At 42.4% G+C, this 20156-nt stretch overlaps 6 non-coding genes across 6 annotated transcripts; all 6 read right to left on the bottom strand.

Annotated features, from left to right (window-relative positions):
• Window positions 1–4390: 4390 nt before the first annotated feature.
• trnar-ccu (transfer RNA arginine (anticodon CCU)) lies at window positions 4391–4463 on the bottom strand. Its single transcript has one exon. It is a non-coding gene; the product is annotated as a tRNA-Arg (tRNA).
• Window positions 4464–4552: 89 nt separating this feature from the next.
• On the bottom strand, window positions 4553–4624 carry trnaa-ugc (transfer RNA alanine (anticodon UGC)). The gene has a single exon. It is a non-coding gene; the product is annotated as a tRNA-Ala (tRNA).
• A 7615-nt stretch (window positions 4625–12239) lies between these two features.
• On the bottom strand, window positions 12240–12312 carry trnar-ccu (transfer RNA arginine (anticodon CCU)). The gene has a single exon. It is a non-coding gene; the product is annotated as a tRNA-Arg (tRNA).
• An 89-nt stretch (window positions 12313–12401) lies between these two features.
• On the bottom strand, window positions 12402–12473 carry trnaa-ugc (transfer RNA alanine (anticodon UGC)). The gene has a single exon. It is a non-coding gene; the product is annotated as a tRNA-Ala (tRNA).
• A 5201-nt stretch (window positions 12474–17674) lies between these two features.
• Window positions 17675–17747, bottom strand: trnar-ccu (transfer RNA arginine (anticodon CCU)). Its single transcript has one exon. It is a non-coding gene; the product is annotated as a tRNA-Arg (tRNA).
• An 89-nt stretch (window positions 17748–17836) lies between these two features.
• On the bottom strand, window positions 17837–17908 carry trnaa-ugc (transfer RNA alanine (anticodon UGC)). Its single transcript has one exon. It is a non-coding gene; the product is annotated as a tRNA-Ala (tRNA).
• Between the last annotated feature and the right edge of the window lie 2248 nt (window positions 17909–20156).

The raw sequence follows: 20156 nt of genomic DNA, 5'->3' as shown, positions 1-20156 counted from the left end.
GAGTAAGACCAAAGCTTCTGAGGACAGCGCCAAGCTCTTTAGAAGAAGACAAGGTTGAGCGGGGCGTGAAGGAAGGAAGGAACAGTCACTCACGTACGGGAAACTCCTATCAAGCAGTGGCCAGCCTATAGCACACTGGGATTCTGTGGTAATTGAACCAAGTTTAGCAGTTCCTTTCATCAGTTAATAACACAAGCAGGCTTTCCTATTTACCAATGTAGATAACAGGGGTTACAACAGTGACTCTGGTGGGTCTCGAACTCACAGCCTTTGAATGCCTTTGCAACTTTTGTCTGATTCCCCTTTTTCACAAAAGCAAAACAGTCATCCGAAAACGGTCTACATCAATCATTCCTTACCATCAAACTGAGAAACAAGGAGTGAAAAGAGTGCATTTACTCTGTTTATTCAGGGATACTGTTCAATCTATAATTGCAAAATAGCTCTTTCAGGTGATATGTTTTTCTGTACATGTAAACAACTGATTTGCTTGAAAGGCTATCATGAAGGCACTGCTGGGATTTACTAGACAGGCACTTTGACCAACTAAGCCACAGCGCCTCTAAAATGTTACTCCAACCTGTTTCAGGTAGATATTCAGCAAACAATGTTACCTTGTGGATTTTGCCTGCGATAGCTCTTCCAAAATACCTTGTCGCCCCTGGGTGGGCTCAAATCACCAACCTCCCGGTTAACAGCCGAGCACGCTGGCCAATTGCGCCACAGAGACATCAAGCCCAGTCAATAAAATATTTGCGACTCGACAAGCCGCAACATCTTTTTTTTTTTAAAGCGAGCCAGCAACATTCGAAAGTTCAGCCCCTGTCCAATCAACTGTGTTTAATGGAGAGCGAGGGCATCAATCTTTCTACCGTTGAGCTAAATCCCCTGTACCAATGTAGCTATAAAAAAAACTGGAAGTCTTTCAATCAATCGACTCTCGCCAATTTATTGCGCACTCAATATACTGCAGTTAATCTGGATATTGAGGAAAAATTGCAAGATAATGTTATTTGACATAATGCCGATGTATTTGCTTACTTTTTCAAGCACACTTGGCAATAAACCTCGTTCAGCAGTGCCTTTTATCAGATAGTAAAGCGCGCAGACGTTCCATTGTAAAAAACAAAAATGTTCTCTCACCATTGTAGAAAAAGCTTCAGTTGTAGTCATCTGGACTCAGTTTGAAAAAATAGACGTTTCGACTCTCATCCAAGAGTCATTGTCAATAAAAGAATTTAGATCGAGAACTCCGATATTAATACTGTTCTGTGGTAAGACCCGCCCATTGGGAGGAGCCTTCCTGAAGTAAGAAAGAGTTGTTTGTTTCAACAGAAACTCCCCCCCTGTATCTACCGAGCTAGCCTATTCAGAATTTTAATGGGCTATTAGAATCCTCTTTGTCTTTGTGAGACCCTGGCTCAACCACCCTGAGTACCTGATTAGCATCTAAATGTCCTGGTCCTGGTCCTCTACCTTTCCAGGGGTTCAGTATCCCATTATAAATAACAGGAAGATTAAATCTTAGCCCTCCATTTCTGTTTAAAGAAGGTTTTTCTTTTTTAACAAAAATAGCTTCCTTGACTCCTCTTTCAAACCATCTTTTCTCCCTGCTTAAAACCTTCACCTCACCGTCTTCAAACGAGTGATTAGAGGCTTCAAGATGGAGATGCACGGCGCTCTGTGGTCCTGAACTTGTATTTCTTCTGTGCTGATAAAGCCTCTTGTGTAGAGGCTGTTTTGTCTCACCTATGTACCGTTCTTTACAGCTTTCTTCACTGCATTGGATCGAATAAACTACATTGCTCTGTTTTTGAGTCGGCAACTTGTCCTTAGGATGAACCAGTTTTTGTCTTAAAGTGTTTCCTGGTTTAAAATAAACTGGGACTTCGTGTTGTCTAAAAATTCTCTGCAGTTTTTCCGACAGGCCAGAGACATAAGGGATAGAAACGCCCTTCCTTCTCTGTTCAGTTTCCCTTTTGTCCTGCTTCATGGTTCTCTTCACTCTGTTGAGAGCCCAAGTGGGGTAACCACAGGCTGAGAGGGCATTTCGGACATGTTTTTCCTCTTTCTTCTTGCCCTCTGAGCTCTCACCATTAGCGACTCTGGTGGGACTCAACCCACAACCTTTGAAAGCCCTTGCAACTAATGCCTAGAAGTCCAATGCGCTATCCATTGCGCCACAGAGCCCATACATCCTTGCGTGATGCTCATTTCCACAAACGCAAAACACGGTTTTCATCCAAAATGGGTCTACGTCAGTCATTCCTTGCCAACAAACTGAGAATCAAAAAGTGAAAAGAGTGCAGTTAATCTGTGTGTGCAGGGATACTTTTCCATCTCTTATTCCAATTTGTAACGGCAGCGCATTTTCTGTCATTGTAAACAATTTGCACGCCTGAATGGACAACTGTAACCCTCTCCATAGCCCGGTATACATTATATCTCAACAGGAACATCCATCTCCGTGACAATAAAACAGCAGAACCTTGGCCCATCTTCAAAGGACTCTTGGCCGCACACCTCCGACACCTCCACATGGCAGCAGAGCACCGGTTCATCACCCACCTCGTCCCCCACAACACCCTGATCCACCTTATACCCTCTGGAAACCTGGACATCATCTTCTGACCCCGGCATCACCCCCCCCATCCACGGCATCACCCCCCATCACTGAAGAAAGTTTGAAGAATGATTGTGTGTTTGATTTTCTGTAATTTTTTGTCTCTTCTCCCCCTGCCCTTGTGTATCCCATTCCCTTGCACTTGTGTGTGATGTTTGTCTGTACAATTATGTAAATATATGTAAATACTTGTAAGATGTTTTTGATAATAAAAGATAAAAAAATTAAAATAATGGACAACTGAGTAGTAGTAGTAGGTTTGAAATGGGCCGGTAATTATTTAGCACTGTGGCATCAAGACTGCTCTTCTTTAAGAGAGGCTTAATGACCGCAGTTTTAAGGCTCTTGGGAATATTCCAGATCCAAGCAACATGTTGACTTTTTGAGTGATTGGAGCCAACAGACTGCTCACCGTAGACTTTAAAAATCTAGTAGGCAATGCATAAAGGCAGCATGTAGTGGAACTCAGACTTGTGGCGATCTCTTGGACAGTTTTGTCAGCCAAAAATGCAAAATGGGTTAACTCCAGTTGTCTAGCTGGCTGCGTGCTTGTTATCTGCAAATAATGGTATTTTTAATGTTCTGAACTGAGTCTTGCAAAGAAGACTGCAAACTCATTGCACCTGGAGAAATACAGAAACCAACGCAATTACATTACCATATTTAACCCTCCATGAATTCTTGCAGGATTGCTTCAATGATATCTGCAGACAGCATGTTTTATTAAGCATTGTAAGCTCAGGTTTGGCAAGACATACCCATACTGGAAGTTGGGAATGTCGACCAGGCTGCCTCGGCGAGAACTACAAATTCTAACCCCTAGACCATATGAGAAATTTAAAGATCAATCGTAACAGATTGAATTGTAACATAAGCCTCATTGATGTTTGAGAGGTTAAGGAACAGTACATAGTTGGGTCACCAGCTTTTAAACAAGCATTTTTAATATCTAAATGTGCTTGGTTCTGCATGTAATGGAAAGAAGCACATATGTCGGGATTTGTATTTTGCTTTTGGTTCAGCCAAATAGAGCCACTTTGTGATTTTTAAAACAGTTTTTTTTTTAAATGGGGTAAGAAGCACTATCAAGCAGCTCTGAGTTTGTGTTGTGCCCCTCCACATATTCTGGCCGAGTGTTCTAAGGAGTTAGATTTAAGTTCCAGTCCCTGTGAAGGGATGCTTTCAAGTACAACCGCTGCTACATTGCATGGAACAGCTAAAGGTTGATTACTACATATTGCATGCTGCATCCTAAATGGATGAGATTTTTCTATGCCTCTCTTGACACCCATCCAGTTTCATTTCACTTGTATCCACAGCGTGTCTTATTCATCCTGTGGATTCAAGTCTTCCAAAAGGCTGACCACTATGTTCCCATACCTGGAGTTGAACCCAGGCCAACTGGGTGGGCCACTTTGTCTCACCTTCCTGCAAGTAGTGTGGATGGATGGATGAAATAATATTGTTTGAATTTTATAAGTGCTGCGAGGTTCAAAGGTAATGTAGGACTGGGAGTTTACTCTGAAGCTTGCGTTTGAGCATCTATCTCGCCATCAGATGAGAATAAACCTACTCAATACCATACTATCACTGCATTATAATATGACAAGGTGACAGTTCACAATGGATTTATTGAGTTTTTTAAGCTTGTGGATGCAATTTTGATTTTTGAATATCCATTAGCCAAAGAGTAGGAGATATCATTTATACTGCTCAAAGCCCAAAAAGAACTTATGAATGTCACTGTAGCTGACAATGCTTTTCATACACCCCAGATGGGACTTGAACCCACAATCCCTGGCTTAGGAGGCCAGTGCCTTATCCATTAGGCCACTGGGGCTCCACTTTTGAAGATGTAACATATTTAAGCGAATTTATCTAAAAATTATCGCACTGCAATCTGGCAATTGCAAAGAAAATAGGATTGCCTGGAGATGCTGGGGATTGAACCCAGGACCTCATACATGCAAAGCATGCACTCTACCACTGAGCTACATCCCCTTGATTAAAAATGCCATAGCAGTCTGTATAGGATGGTCAAAAGCAATGTGCTACTAGATTAAAAGGTAATGTGGAAAGGGGAGCTTGCGCTGAAGATCGGCTTCCATCATCCAACACATTACTGACTGGCTTGATACATTCTGATTAAAATCCCCTTCAATGCAAGTAAAAATGTCCTAGCAGAGCATGGCTTCAGTCCATTTACCTCTGGGTTATGGGCCCAGCACGCTTCCGCTGCGCCACTCAGCTGAATGCTTACAATGATGGGACTCGAAAGATAAAAATAAAAAAAATTGGACAACTGAGTAGTAGTAGTAGGTTTGAGATGGGCCGGTAATTATTTAGCACTGTGGCATCAAGACTGCTCTTCTTTAAGAGAGGCTTAATGACCGCAGTTTTAAGGCTCTTGGGAATATTCCAGATCCAAGCAACATGTTGACTTTTTGAGTGATTGGAGCCAACAGACTGCTCACCATCGACTTTAAAAATCTAGTAGGCAATGCATAAAGGCAGCGTGTAGTGGAACTCAGACTTGTGGTGATCTCTTGGACAGTTTTGTCAGCCAAAAATGCAAAATGGGTTAACTCCAGTTGTCTAGCTGGCTGCGTGCTTGTTATCTGCAAATAATGGTATTTTTAATGTTCTGAACTGAGTCTTGCAAAGAAGACTGCAAACTCATTGCACCTGGAGAAATACAGAAACCATCAGACAAAGTAACATTTACCACACTGTAATTTGAAATGTTAACCCGCTTTGTCATTAGCAGGTCCAGAGTGTGCCCTTTGCCCTTGGTGGGGCCACTCAGGTGCTGAGTAAGACCAAAGCTTCTGAGGACAGCGCCAAGCTCTTTAGAAGAAGACGAGGTTGAGCGGGGCGTGAAGGAAGGAAGGAACAGTCACTCACGTACGGGAAACTCCTATCAAGCAGTGGCCAGCCTATAGCACACTGGGATTCGGTGGTAATTGAACCAAGTTTAGCAGTTCCTTTCATCAGTTAATAACACAAGCAGGCTTTCCTCTTTACCAATGTAGATAACAGGGGTTACAACAGTGACTCTGGTGGGTCTCGAACTCACAGCCTTTGAATGCCTTTGCAACTTTTGTCTGATTCCCCTTTTTCACAAAAGCAAAACAGTCATCCGAAAACGGTCTACATCAATCATTCCTTACCATCAAACTGAGAAACAAGGAGTGAAAAGAGTGCATTTACTCTGTTTATTCAGGGATACTGTTCAATCTATAATTGCAAAATAGCTCTTTCGGGTGATATGTTTTTCTGTACATGTAAACAACTGATTTGCTTGAAAGGCTATTATGAAAGCACTGCTGGGATTTACTAGACAGGCACTTTGACCAACTAAGCCACAGCGCCTCTAAAGTGTTACTCCAACCTGTTTCAGGTAGATATTCAGCAAACAATGTTACCCCGTGGATTTTGGCTGCGATAGCTCTTCCAAAATAGCTTCTCGTCCCTGGGTGGGCTCAAACCACCAACCTCCCGGTTAACAGCCGAGCGCGCTGGCCAATTGCGCCACAGAGACATCCGGCCCAGTCGAAAAAATATTTGCGACTCGACAAGCCGCAACATCTTTTTTTTTTTAAAGCGAGCCAGCAACATTCGAAAGTTCAGCCCCTGTCCAATCAACTGTGTTTAATGGAGAGCGAGGGCATCAATCTTTCTACCTTTGAGCTAAATCCCCTGTACCAATGTAGCTATAAAAAAAACTGGAAGTCTTTCAATCAATCGACTCTCGCCAATTTATTGCGCACTCAATATACTGCAGTTAATCTGGATATTGAGGAAAAATTGCAAGATAATGTTATTTGACATAATGCCGATGTATTTGCTTACTTTTTCAAGCACACTTGGCAATAAACCTCGTTCAGCAGTGCCTTTTATCAGATAGTAAAGCGCGCAGACGTTCCATTGTAAAAAACAAAAATGTTCTCTCACCATTAGCGACTCTAGTGGGACTCAACCCACAACCTTTGAAAGCCCTTGCAACTAATGCCTAGAAGTCCAATGCGCTATCCATTGCGCCACAGAGCCCATACATCCTTGCGTGATGCTCATTTCCACAAACGCAAAACACAGTTTTCATCCAAAATGGGTCTACGTCAGTCATTCCTTGCCAACAAACTGAGAATCAAAAAGTGAAAAGAGTGCAGTTAATCTGTGTGTGCAGGGATACTTTTCCATCTCTTATTCCAATTTGTAACAGCAGCGCATTTTCTGTCATTGTAAATAATTTGCACGCCTGAATGGACAACTGTACCCCTCTCCATAGCCCGGTATACATTATATCTCAACAGGAACATCCATCTCCGTGACAATAAAACAGCAGAACCTTGGCCCATCTTCAAAGGACTCTTGGCCGCACACCTCCGACACCTCCACATGGCAGCAGAGCACCGGTTCATCACCCACCTCATCCCCCACAACACCCTGATCCACCTTATACCCTCTGGAAACCTGGACATCATCTTCTGACCCCGGCATCACCCCCCCATCCACGGCATCACCCCCCATCACTGAAGAAAGTTTGAAGAATGATTGTGTGTTTGATTTTCTGTAATTTTTTGTCTCTTCTCCCCCTGCCCTTGTGTATCCCATTCCCTTGCACTTGTGTGTGATGTTTGTCTGTACAATTATGTAAATATATGTAAATACTTGTAAGATGTTTTTGATAATAAAAGATAAAAAAAAATAAAATAATGGACAACTGAGTAGTAGTAGTAGGTTTGAGATGGGCCGGTAATTATTTAGCACTGTGGCATCAAGACTGCTCTTCTTTAAGAGAGGCTTAATGACCGCAGTTTTAAGGCTCTTGGGAATATTCCAGATCCAAGCGACATGTTGACTTTTTGAGTGATTGGAGCCAACAGACTGCTCACCGTAGACTTTAAAAATCTGGTAGACAATGCATAAAGGCAGCATGTAGTGGAACTCAGACTTGTGGTGATCTCTTGGACAGTTTTGTCAGCCAAAAATGCAAAATGGGTTAACTCCAGTTGTCTAGCTGGCTGCGTGCTTGTTATCTGCAAATAATGGTATTTTTAATGTTCTGAACTGAGTCTTGCAAAGAAGACTGGAAACTCATTGCACCTGGAGAAATACAGAAACCATCAGACAAAGTAACATTTACCACACTGTAATTTGAAATGTTAACCCGCTTTGTCATTAGCAGGTCCAGAGTGTGCCCTTTGCCCTTGGTGGGGCCACTCAGGTGATGAGTAAGACCAAAGCTTCTGAGGACAGCGCCAAGCTCTTTAGAAGAAGACGAGGTTGAGCGGGGCGTGAAGGAAGGAAGGAACAGTCACTCACGTACGGGAAACTCCTACCAAGCAGTGGCCAGCCTATAGCACACTGGGATTCTGTGGTAATTGAACCAAGTTTAGCAGTTCCTTTCATCAGTTAATAACACAAGCAGGCTTTCCTATTTACCAATGTAGATAACAGGGGTTACAACAGTGACTCTGGTGGGTCTCGAACTCACAGCCTTTGAATGCCTTTGCAACTTTTGTCTGATTCCCCTTTTTCACAAAAGCAAAACAGTCATCCGAAAACGGTCTACATCAATCATTCCTTACCATCAAACTGAGAAACAAGGAGTGAAAAGAGTGCATTTACTCTGTTTATTCAGGGATACTGTTCAATCTATAATTGCAAAATAGCTCTTTCAGGTGATATGTTTTTCTGTACATGTAAACAACTGATTTGCTTGAAAGGCTATCATGAAGGCACTGCTGGGATTTACTAGACAGGCACTTTGACCAACTAAGCCACAGCGCCTCTAAAATGTTACTCCAACCTGTTTCAGGTAGATATTCAGCAAACAATGTTACCTCGTGGATTTTGCCTGCTCTTCCAAAATCCCTTGTCGCCCCTGGGTGGGCTTGAACCACCAACCTCCCGGTTAACAGCCAAGCGCCCTGGCCAATTGCGCCACAGAGACATCCAGCCCAGTCAATAAAATATTTGCGACTCGACAAGCCGCAACATCTTTTTTTTTTGAAAGCGAGCCAGCAACATTCGAAAGTTCAGCCCCTGTCCAATCAACTGTGTTTAATGGAGAGCGAGGGCATCAATCTTTCTACCGTTGAGCTAAATCCCCTGTACCAATGTAGCTATAAAAAAAACTGGAAGTCTTTCAATCAATCGACTCTCGCCAATTTATTGCGCACTCAATATACTGCAGTTAATCTGGATATTGAGGAAAAATTGCAAGATAATGTTATTTGACATAATGCCGATGTATTTGCTTACTTTTTCAAGCACACTTGGCAATAAACCTTGTTCAGCAGTGCCTTTTATCAGATAGTAAAGCGCGCAGACGTTCCATTGTAAAAAACAAAAATGTTCTCTCACCATTGTAGAAAAAGCTTCAGTTGTAGTCATCTGGACTCAGTTTGAAAAAATAGACGTTTCGACTCTCATCCAAGAGTCATTGTCAATAAAAGAATTTAGATCGAGAACTCCGATATTAATACTGTTCTGTGGTAAGACCCGCCCATTGGGAGGAGCCTTCCTGAAGTAAGAAAGAGTTGTTTGTTTCAACAGAAACTCCCCCCCTATATCTACCGAGCTAGCCTATTCAGAATTTTAATGGGCTATTAGAATCCTCTTTGTCTTTGTGAGACCCTGGCTCAACCACCCTGAGTACCTGATTAGCATCTAAATGTCCTGTTCCTGGTCCTCTACCTTTCCAGGGGTTCAGTATCCCATTATAAATAACAGGAAGATTAAATCTTAGCCCTCCATTTCTGTTTAAAGAAGGTTTTTCTTTTTTAACAAAAATAGCTTCCTTGACTCCTCTTTCAAACCATCTTTTCTCCCTGCTTAAAACCTTCACCTCACCGTCTTCAAACGAGTGATTAGAGGCTTCAAGATGGAGATGCACGGCGCTCTGTGGTCCTGAACTTGTATTTCTTCTGTGCTGATAAAGCCTCTTGTGTAGAGGCTGTTTTGTCTCACCTATGTACCGTTCTTTACAGCTTTCTTCACTGCATTGGATCGAATAAACTACATTGCTCTGTTTTTGAGTCGGCAACTTGTCCTTAGGATGAACCAGTTTTTGTCTTAAAGTGTTTCCTGGTTTAAAATAAACAGGGACTTCGTGTTGTCTAAAAATTCTCTGCAGTTTTTCCGACAGGCCAGAGACATAAGGGATAGAAACACCCTTCCTTCTCTGTTCAGTTTCCCTTTTGTCCTGCTTCATGGTTCTCTTCACTCTGTTGAGAGCCCAAGTGGGGTAACCACAGGCTGAGAGGGCATTTCGGACATGTTTTTCCTCTTTCTTCTTGCCCTCTGAGCTCTCACCATTAGCGACTCTGGTGGGACTCAACCCACAACCTTTGAAAGCCCTTGCAACTAATGCCTAGAAGTCCAATGCGCTATCCATTGCGCCACAGAGCCCATACATCCTTGCGTGATGCTCATTTCCACAAACGCAAAACACGGTTTTCATCCAAAATGGGTCTACGTCAGTCATTCCTTGCCAACAAACTGAGAATCAAAAAGTGAAAAGAGTGCAGTTAATCTGTGTGTGCAGGGATACTTTTCCATCTCTTATTCCAATTTGTAACAGCAGCGCATTTTCTGTCATTGTAAATAATTTGCACGCCTGAATGGACAACTGTAACCCTCTCCATAGCCCGGTATACATTATATCTCAACAGGAACATCCATCTCCGTGACAATAAAACAGCAGAACCTTGGCCCATCTTCAAAGGACTCTTGGCCGCACACCTCCGACACCTCCACATGGCAGCAGAGCACCGGTTCATCACCCACCTCGTCCCCCACAACACCCTGATCCACCTTATACCCTCTGGAAACCTGGACATCATCTTCTGACCCCGGCATCACCCCCCCCATCCACGACATCACCCCCCATCACTGAAGAAAGTTTGAAGAATGATTGTGTGTTTGATTTTCTGTAATTTTTTGTCTCTTCTCCCCCTGCCCTTGTGTATCCCATTCCCTTGCACTTGTGTGTGATGTTTGTCTGTACAATTATGTAAATATATGTAAATACTTGTAAGATGTTTTTGATAATAAAAGATAAAAAAATTAAAATAATGGACAACTGAGTAGTAGTAGTAAGTTTGAAATGGGCCGGTAATTATTTAGCACTGTGGCATCAAGACTGCTCTTCTTTAAGAGAGGCTTAATGACCGCAGTTTTAAGGCTCTTGGGAATATTCCAGATCCAAGCAACATGTTGACTTTTTGAGTGAGTGGAGCCAACAGACTGCTCACCGTAGACTTTAAAAATCTAGTAGGCAATGCATAAAGGCAGCATGTAGTGGAACTCAGACTTGTGGTGATCTCTTGGACAGTTTTGTCAGCCAAAAATGCTAAATGGGTTAACTCCAGTTGTCTAGCTGGCTGTGTGCTTGTTATCTGCAAATAATGGTATTTTTAATGTTCTGAACTGAGTCTTGCAAAGAAGACTGCAAACTCATTGCACCTGGAGAAATACAGAAACCAACGCAATTACATTACCATATTTAACCCTCCATGAATTCTTGCAGGATTGCTTCAATGATATCTGCAGACAGCATGTTTTATTAAGCATTGTAAGCTCAGGTTTGGCAAGACATACCCATACTGGAAGTTGGGAATGTCGACCAGGCTGCCTCGGCGAGAACTACAAATTCTAACCCCTAGACCATATGAGAAATTTAAAGATCAATCGTAACAGATTGAATCGTAACATAAGCCTCATTGATGTTTGAGAGGTTAAGGAACAGTACATAGTTGGGTCACCAGCTTTTAAACAAGCATTTTTAATATCTAAATGTGCTTGGTTCTGCATGTAATGGAAAGAAGCACATATGTCGGGATTTGTATTTTGCTTTTGGTTCAGCCAAATAGAGCCACTTTGTGATTTTTAAAACAGTTTTTTTTTTAAATGGGGTAAGAAGCACTATCAAGCAGCTCTGAGTTTGTGTTGTGCCCCTCCACATATTCTGGCCGAGTGTTCTAAGGAGTTAGATTTAAGTTCCAGTCCCTGTGAAGGGATGCTTTCAAGTACAACCGCTGCTACATTGCATGGAACAGCTAAAGGTTGATTACTACATATTGCATGCTGCATCCTAAATGGATGAGATTTTTCTATGCCTCTCTTGACACCCATCCAGTTTCATTTCACTTGTATCCACAGCGTGTCTTATTCATCCTGTGGATTCAAGTCTTCCAAAAGGCTGACCACTATGTTCCCATACCTGGAGTTGAACCCAGGCCAACTGGGTGGGCCACTTTGTCTCACCTTCCTGCAAGTAGTGTGGATGGATGGATGAAATAATATTGTTTGAATTTTATAAGTGCTGCGAGGTTCAAAGGTAATGTAGGACTGGGAGTTTACTCTGAAGCTTGCGTTTGAGCATCTATCTCGCCATCAGATGAGAATAAACCTACTCAATACCATACTATCACTGCATTATAATATGACAAGGTGACAGTTCACAATGGATTTATTGAGTTTTTTAAGCTTGTGGATGCAATTTTGATTTTTGAATATCCATTAGCCAAAGAGTAGGAGATATCATTTATACTGCTCAAAGCCCAAAAAGAACTTATGAATGTCACTGTAGCTGACAATGCTTTTCATACACCCCAGATGGGACTTGAACCCACAATCCCTGGCTTAGGAGGCCAGTGCCTTATCCATTAGGCCACTGGGGCTCCACTTTTGAAGATGTAACATATTTAAGCGAATTTATCTAAAAATTATCGCACTGCAATCTGGCAATTGCAAAGAAAATAGGATTGCCTGGAGATGCTGGGGATTGAACCCAGGACCTCATACATGCAAAGCATGCACTCTACCACTGAGCTACATCCCCTTGATTAAAAATGCCATAGCAGTCTGTATAGGATGGTCAAAAGCAATGTGCTACTAGATTCAAAGGTAATGTGGAAAGGGGAGCTTGCGCTGAAGATCGGCTTCCATCATCCAACACATTACTGACTGGCTTGATACATTCTGATTAAAATCCCCTTCAATGCAAGTAAAAATGTCCTAGCAGAGCATGGCTTCAGTCCATTTACCTCTGGGTTATGGGCCCAGCACGCTTCCGCTGCGCCACTCAGCTGAATGCTTACAATGATGGGACTCGAAAGATAAAAATAAAAAAAATTGGACAACTGAGTAGTAGTAGTAGGTTTGAGATGGGCCGGTAATTATTTAGCACTGTGGCATCAAGACTGCTCTTCTTTAAGAGAGGCTTAATGACCGCAGTTTTAAGGCTCTTGGGAATATTCCAGATCCAAGCAACATGTTGACTTTTTGAGTGATTGGAGCCAACAGACTGCTCACCATCGACTTTAAAAATCTAGTAGGCAATGCATAAAGGCAGCGTGTAGTGGAACTCAGACTTGTGGTGATCTCTTGGACAGTTTTGTCAGCCAAAAATGCAAAATGGGTTAACTCCAGTTGTCTAGCTGGCTGCGTGCTTGTTATCTGCAAATAATGGTATTTTTAATGTTCTGAACTGAGTCTTGCAAAGAAGACTGCAAACTCATTGCACCTGGAGAAATACAGAAACCATCAGACAAAGTAACATTTACCACACTGTAATTTGAAATGTTAACCCGCTTTGTCATTAGCAGGTCCAGAGTGTGCCCTTTGCCCTTGGTGGGGCCACTCAGGTGCTGAGTAAGACCAAAGCTTCTGAGGACAGCGCCAAGCTCTTTAGAAGAAGACAAGGTTGAGCGGGGCGTGAAGGAAGGAAGGAACAGTCACTCACGTACGGGAAACTCCTATCAAGCAGTGGCCAGCCTATAGCACACTGGGATTCTGTGGTAATTGAACCAAGTTTAGCAGTTCCTTTCATCAGTTAATAACACAAGCAGGCTTTCCTCTTTACCAATGTAGATAACAGGGGTTACAACAGTGACTCTGGTGGGTCTCGAACTCACAGCCTTTGAATGCCTTTGCAACTTTTGTCTGATTCCCCTTTTTCACAAAAGCAAAACAGTCATCCGAAAACGGTCTACATCAATCATTCCTTACCATCAAACTGAGAAACAAGGAGTGAAAAGAGTGCATTTACTCTGTTTATTCAGGGATACTGTTCAATCTATAATTGCAAAATAGCTCTTTCGGGTGATATGTTTTTCTGTACATGTAAACAACTGATTTGCTTGAAAGGCTATCATGAAAGCACTGCTGGGATTTACTAGACAGGCACTTTGACCAACTAAGCCACAGCGCCTCTAAAGTGTTACTCCAACCTGTTTCAGGTAGATATTCAGCAAACAATGTTACCCCGTGGATTTTGGCTGCGATAGCTCTTCCAAAATAGCTTCTCGTCCCTGGGTGGGCTCAAACCACCAACCTCCCGGTTAACAGCCGAGCGCGCTGGCCAATTGCGCCACAGAGACATCCAGCCCAGTCGAAAAAATATTTGCGACTCGACAAGCCGCAACATCTTTTTTTTTTAAAGCGAGCCAGCAACATTCGAAAGTTCAGCCCCTGTCCAATCAACTGTGTTTAATGGAGAGCGAGGGCATCAATCTTTCTACCTTTGAGCTAAATCCCCTGTACCAATGTAGCTATAAAAAAAAAACTGGAAGTCTTTCGATCAATCGACTCTCGCCAATTTATTGCGCACTCAATATACTGCAGTTAATCTGGATATTGAGGAAAAATTGCAAGATAATGTTATTTGACATAATGCCGATGTATTTGCTTACTTTTTCAAGCACACTTGGCAATAAACCTCGTTCAGCAGTGCCTTTTATCAGATAGTAAAGCGCGCAGACGTTCCATTGTAAAAAAACAAAAATGTTCTCTCACCATTGTAGAAAAAGCTTCAGTTGTAGTCATCTGGACTCAGTTTGAAAAAATAGACGTTTCGACTCTCATCCAAGAGTCATTGTCAATAAAAGAATTTAGATCGAGAACTCCGATATTAATACTGTTCTGTGGTAAGACCCGCCCATTGGGAGGAGCCTTCCTGAAGTAAGAAAGAGTTGTTTGTTTCAACAGAAACTCCCCCCTATATCTACCGAGCTAGCCTATTCAGAATTTTAATGGGCTATTAGAATCCTCTTTGTCTTTGTGAGACCCTGGCTCAACCACCCTGAGTACCTGATTAGCATCTAAATGTCCTGTTCCTGGTCCTCTACCTTTCCAGGGGTTCAGTATCCCATTATAAATAACAGGAAGATTAAATCTTAGCCCTCCATTTCTGTTTAAAGAAGGTTTTTCTTTTTTAACAAAAATAGCTTCCTTGACTCCTCTTTCAAACCATCTTTTCTCCCTGCTTAAAACCTTCACCTCACCGTCTTCAAACGAGTGATTAGAGGCTTCAAGATGGAGATGCACGGCGCTCTGTGGTCCTGAACTTGTATTTCTTCTGTGCTGATAAAGCCTCTTGTGTAGAGGCTGTTTTGTCTCACCTATGTACCGTTCTTTACAGCTTTCTTCACTGCATTGGATCGAATAAACTACATTGCTCTGTTTTTGAGTCGGCAACTTGTCCTTAGGATGAACCAGTTTTTGTCTTAAAGTGTTTCCTGGTTTAAAATAAACAGGGACTTCGTGTTGTCTAAAAATTCTCTGCAGTTTTTCCGACAGGCCAGAGACATAAGGGATAGAAACACCCTTCCTTCTCTGTTCAGTTTCCCTTTTGTCCTGCTTCATGGTTCTCTTCACTCTGTTGAGAGCCCAAGTGGGGTAACCACAGGCTGAGAGGGCATTTCGGACATGTTTTTCCTCTTTCTTCTTGCCCTCTGAGCTCTCACCATTAGCGACTCTGGTGGGACTCAACCCACAACCTTTGAAAGCCCTTGCAACTAATGCCTAGAAGTCCAATGCGCTATCCATTGCGCCACAGAGCCCATACATCCTTGCGTGATGCTCATTTCCACAAACGCAAAACACGGTTTTCATCCAAAATGGGTCTACGTCAGTCATTCCTTGCCAACAAACTGAGAATCAAAAAGTGAAAAGAGTGCAGTTAATCTGTGTGTGCAGGGATACTTTTCCATCTCTTATTCCAATTTGTAACAGCAGCGCATTTTCTGTCATTGTAAATAATTTGCACGCCTGAATGGACAACTGTAACCCTCTCCATAGCCCGGTATACATTATATCTCAACAGGAACATCCATCTCCGTGACAATAAAACAGCAGAACCTTGGCCCATCTTCAAAGGACTCTTGGCCGCACACCTCCGACACCTCCACATGGCAGCAGAGCACCGGTTCATCACCCACCTCGTCCCCCACAACACCCTGATCCACCTTATACCCTCTGGAAACCTGGACATCATCTTCTGACCCCGGCATCACCCCCCCCATCCACGACATCACCCCCCATCACTGAAGAAAGTTTGAAGAATGATTGTGTGTTTGATTTTCTGTAATTTTTTGTCTCTTCTCCCCCTGCCCTTGTGTATCCCATTCCCTTGCACTTGTGTGTGATGTTTGTCTGTACAATTATGTAAATATATGTAAATACTTGTAAGATGTTTTTGATAATAAAAGATAAAAAAATTAAAATAATGGACAACTGAGTAGTAGTAGTAAGTTTGAAATGGGCCGGTAATTATTTAGCACTGTGGCATCAAGACTGCTCTTCTTTAAGAGAGGCTTAATGACCGCAGTTTTAAGGCTCTTGGGAATATTCCAGATCCAAGCAACATGTTGACTTTTTGAGTGAGTGGAGCCAACAGACTGCTCACCGTAGACTTTAAAAATCTAGTAGGCAATGCATAAAGGCAGCATGTAGTGGAACTCAGACTTGTGGTGATCTCTTGGACAGTTTTGTCAGCCAAAAATGCTAAATGGGTTAACTCCAGTTGTCTAGCTGGCTGTGTGCTTGTTATCTGCAAATAATGGTATTTTTAATGTTCTGAACTGAGTCTTGCAAAGAAGACTGCAAACTCATTGCACCTGGAGAAATACAGAAACCAACGCAATTACATTACCATATTTAACCCTCCATGAATTCTTGCAGGATTGCTTCAATGATATCTGCAGACAGCATGTTTTATTAAGCATTGTAAGCTCAGGTTTGGCAAGACATACCCATACTGGAAGTTGGGAATGTCGACCAGGCTGCCTCGGCGAGAACTACAAATTCTAACCCCTAGACCATATGAGAAATTTAAAGATCAATCGTAACAGATTGAATTGTAACATAAGCCTCATTGATGTTTGAGAGGTTAAGGAACAGTACATAGTTGGGTCACCAGCTTTTAAACAAGCATTTTTAATATCTAAATGTGCTTGGTTCTGCATGTAATGGAAAGAAGCACATATGTCGGGATTTGTATTTTGCTTTTGGTTCAGCCAAATAGAGCCACTTTGTGATTTTTAAAACAGTTTTTTTTTTAAATGGGGTAAGAAGCACTATCAAGCAGCTCTGAGTTTGTGTTGTGCCCCTCCACATATTCTGGCCGAGTGTTCTAAGGAGTTAGATTTAAGTTCCAGTCCCTGTGAAGGGATGCTTTCAAGTACAACCGCTGCTACATTGCATGGAACAGCTAAAGGTTGATTACTACATATTGCATGCTGCATCCTAAATGGATGAGATTTTTCTATGCCTCTCTTGACACCCATCCAGTTTCATTTCACTTGTATCCACAGCGTGTCTTATTCATCCTGTGGATTCAAGTCTTCCAAAAGGCTGACCACTATGTTCCCATACCTGGAGTTGAACCCAGGCCAACTGGGTGGGCCACTTTGTCTCACCTTCCTGCAAGTAGTGTGGATGGATGGATGAAATAATATTGTTTGAATTTTATAAGTGCTGCGAGGTTCAAAGGTAATGTAGGACTGGGAGTTTACTCTGAAGCTTGCGTTTGAGCATCTATCTCGCCATCAGATGAGAATAAACCTACTCAATACCATACTATCACTGCATTATAATATGACAAGGTGACAGTTCACAATGGATTTATTGAGTTTTTTAAGCTTGTGGATGCAATTTTGATTTTTGAATATCCATTAGCCAAAGAGTAGGAGATATCATTTATACTGCTCAAAGCCCAAAAAGAACTTATGAATGTCACTGTAGCTGACAATGCTTTTCATACACCCCAGATGGGACTTGAACCCACAATCCCTGGCTTAGGAGGCCAGTGCCTTATCCATTAGGCCACTGGGGCTCCACTTTTAAAGATGTAACATATTTAAGCGAATTTATCTAAAAATTATCGCACTGCAATCTGGCAATTGCAAAGAAAATAGGATTGCCTGGAGATGCTGGGGATTGAACCCAGGACCTCATACATGCAAAGCATGCACTCTACCACTGAGCTACATCCCCTTGATTAAAAATGCAATAGCAGTCTGTATAGGATGGTCAAAAGCAATGTGCTACTAGATTCAAAGGTAATGTGGAAAGGGGAGCTTGCGCTGAAGATCGGCATCCATCATCCAACACATTACTGACTGTCTTGATACATTCTGATTAAAATCCCCTTCAATGCAAGTAAAAATGTCCTAGCAGAGCATGGCTTCAGTCCATTTACCTCTGGGTTATGGGCCCAGCACGCTTCCGCTGCGCCACTCAGCTGAATGCTTACAATGATGGGACTCGAAAGATAAAAATAAAAAAAATTGGACAACTGAGTAGTAGTAGTAGGTTTGAGATGGGCCGGTAATTATTTAGCACTGTGGCATCAAGACTGCTCTTCTTTAAGAGAGGCTTAATGACCGCAGTTTTAAGGCTCTTGGGAATATTCCAGATCCAAGCAACATGTTGACTTTTTGAGTGATTGGAGCCAACAGACTGCTCACCATCGACTTTAAAAATCTAGTAGGCAATGCATAAAGGCAGCGTGTAGTGGAACTCAGACTTGTGGTGATCTCTTGGACAGTTTTGTCAGCCAAAAATGCAAAATGGGTTAACTCCAGTTGTCTAGCTGGCTGCGTGCTTGTTATCTGCAAATAATGGTATTTTTAATGTTCTGAACTGAGTCTTGCAAAGAAGACTGCAAACTCATTGCACCTGGAGAAATACAGAAACCATCAGACAAAGTAACATTTACCACACTGTAATTTGAAATGTTAACCCGCTTTGTCATTAGCAGGTCCAGAGTGTGCCCTTTGCCCTTGGTGGGGCCACTCAGGTGCTGAGTAAGACCAAAGCTTCTGAGGACAGCGCCAAGCTCTTTAGAAGAAGACAAGGTTGAGCGGGGCGTGAAGGAAGGAAGGAACAGTCACTCACGTACGGGAAACTCCTATCAAGCAGTGGCCAGCCTATAGCACACTGGGATTCTGTGGTAATTGAACCAAGTTTAGCAGTTCCTTTCATCAGTTAATAACACAAGCAGGCTTTCCTCTTTACCAATGTAGATAACAGGGGTTACAACAGTGACTCTGGTGGGTCTCGAACTCACAGCCTTTGAATGCCTTTGCAACTTTTGTCTGATTCCCCTTTTTCACAAAAGCAAAACAGTCATCCGAAAACGGTCTACATCAATCATTCCTTACCATCAAACTGAGAAACAAGGAGTGAAAAGAGTGCATTTACTCTGTTTATTCAGGGATACTGTTCAATCTATAATTGCAAAATAGCTCTTTCGGGTGATATGTTTTTCTGTACATGTAAACAACTGATTTGCTTGAAAGGCTATCATGAAAGCACTGCTGGGATTTACTAGACAGGCACTTTGACCAACTAAGCCACAGCGCCTCTAAAGTGTTACTCCAACCTGTTTCAGGTAGATATTCAGCAAACAATGTTACCCCGTGGATTTTGGCTGCGATAGCTCTTCCAAAATAGCTTCTCGTCCCTGGGTGGGCTCAAACCACCAACCTCCCGGTTAACAGCCGAGCGCGCTGGCCAATTGCGCCACAGAGACATCCAGCCCAGTCGAAAAAATATTTGCGACTCGACAAGCCGCAACATCTTTTTTTTTTAAAGCGAGCCAGCAACATTCGAAAGTTCAGCCCCTGTCCAATCAACTGTGTTTAATGGAGAGCGAGGGCATCAATCTTTCTACCTTTGAGCTAAATCCCCTGTACCAATGTAGCTATAAAAAAAAACTGGAAGTCTTTCGATCAATCGACTCTCGCCAATTTATTGCGCACTCAATATACTGCAGTTAATCTGGATATTGAGGAAAAATTGCAAGATAATGTTATTTGACATAATGCCGATGTATTTGCTTACTTTTTCAAGCACACTTGGCAATAAACCTCGTTCAGCAGTGCCTTTTATCAGATAGTAAAGCGCGCAGACGTTCCATTGTAAAAAAACAAAAATGTTCTCTCACCATTGTAGAAAAAGCTTCAGTTGTAGTCATCTGGACTCAGTTTGAAAAAATAGACGTTTCGACTCTCATCCAAGAGTCATTGTCAATAAAAGAATTTAGATCGAGAACTCCGATATTAATACTGTTCTGTGGTAAGACCCGCCCATTGGGAGGAGCCTTCCTGAAGTAAGAAAGAGTTGTTTGTTTCAACAGAAACTCCCCCCTATATCTACCGAGCTAGCCTATTCAGAATTTTAATGGGCTATTAGAATCCTCTTTGTCTTTGTGAGACCCTGGCTCAACCACCCTGAGTAC

Source organism: Eucyclogobius newberryi, unplaced genomic scaffold, assembly GCF_026437365.1.
Source record: "Eucyclogobius newberryi isolate DKJ021-1_F unplaced genomic scaffold, fEucNew1.0.hap1 SCAF_41, whole genome shotgun sequence".
NCBI lineage: Eukaryota > Metazoa > Chordata > Actinopteri > Gobiiformes > Gobiidae > Eucyclogobius > Eucyclogobius newberryi.
Note: the sequence above shows the minus strand (reverse complement) of the source record. Positions and strands in the feature narration are given on the sequence as shown.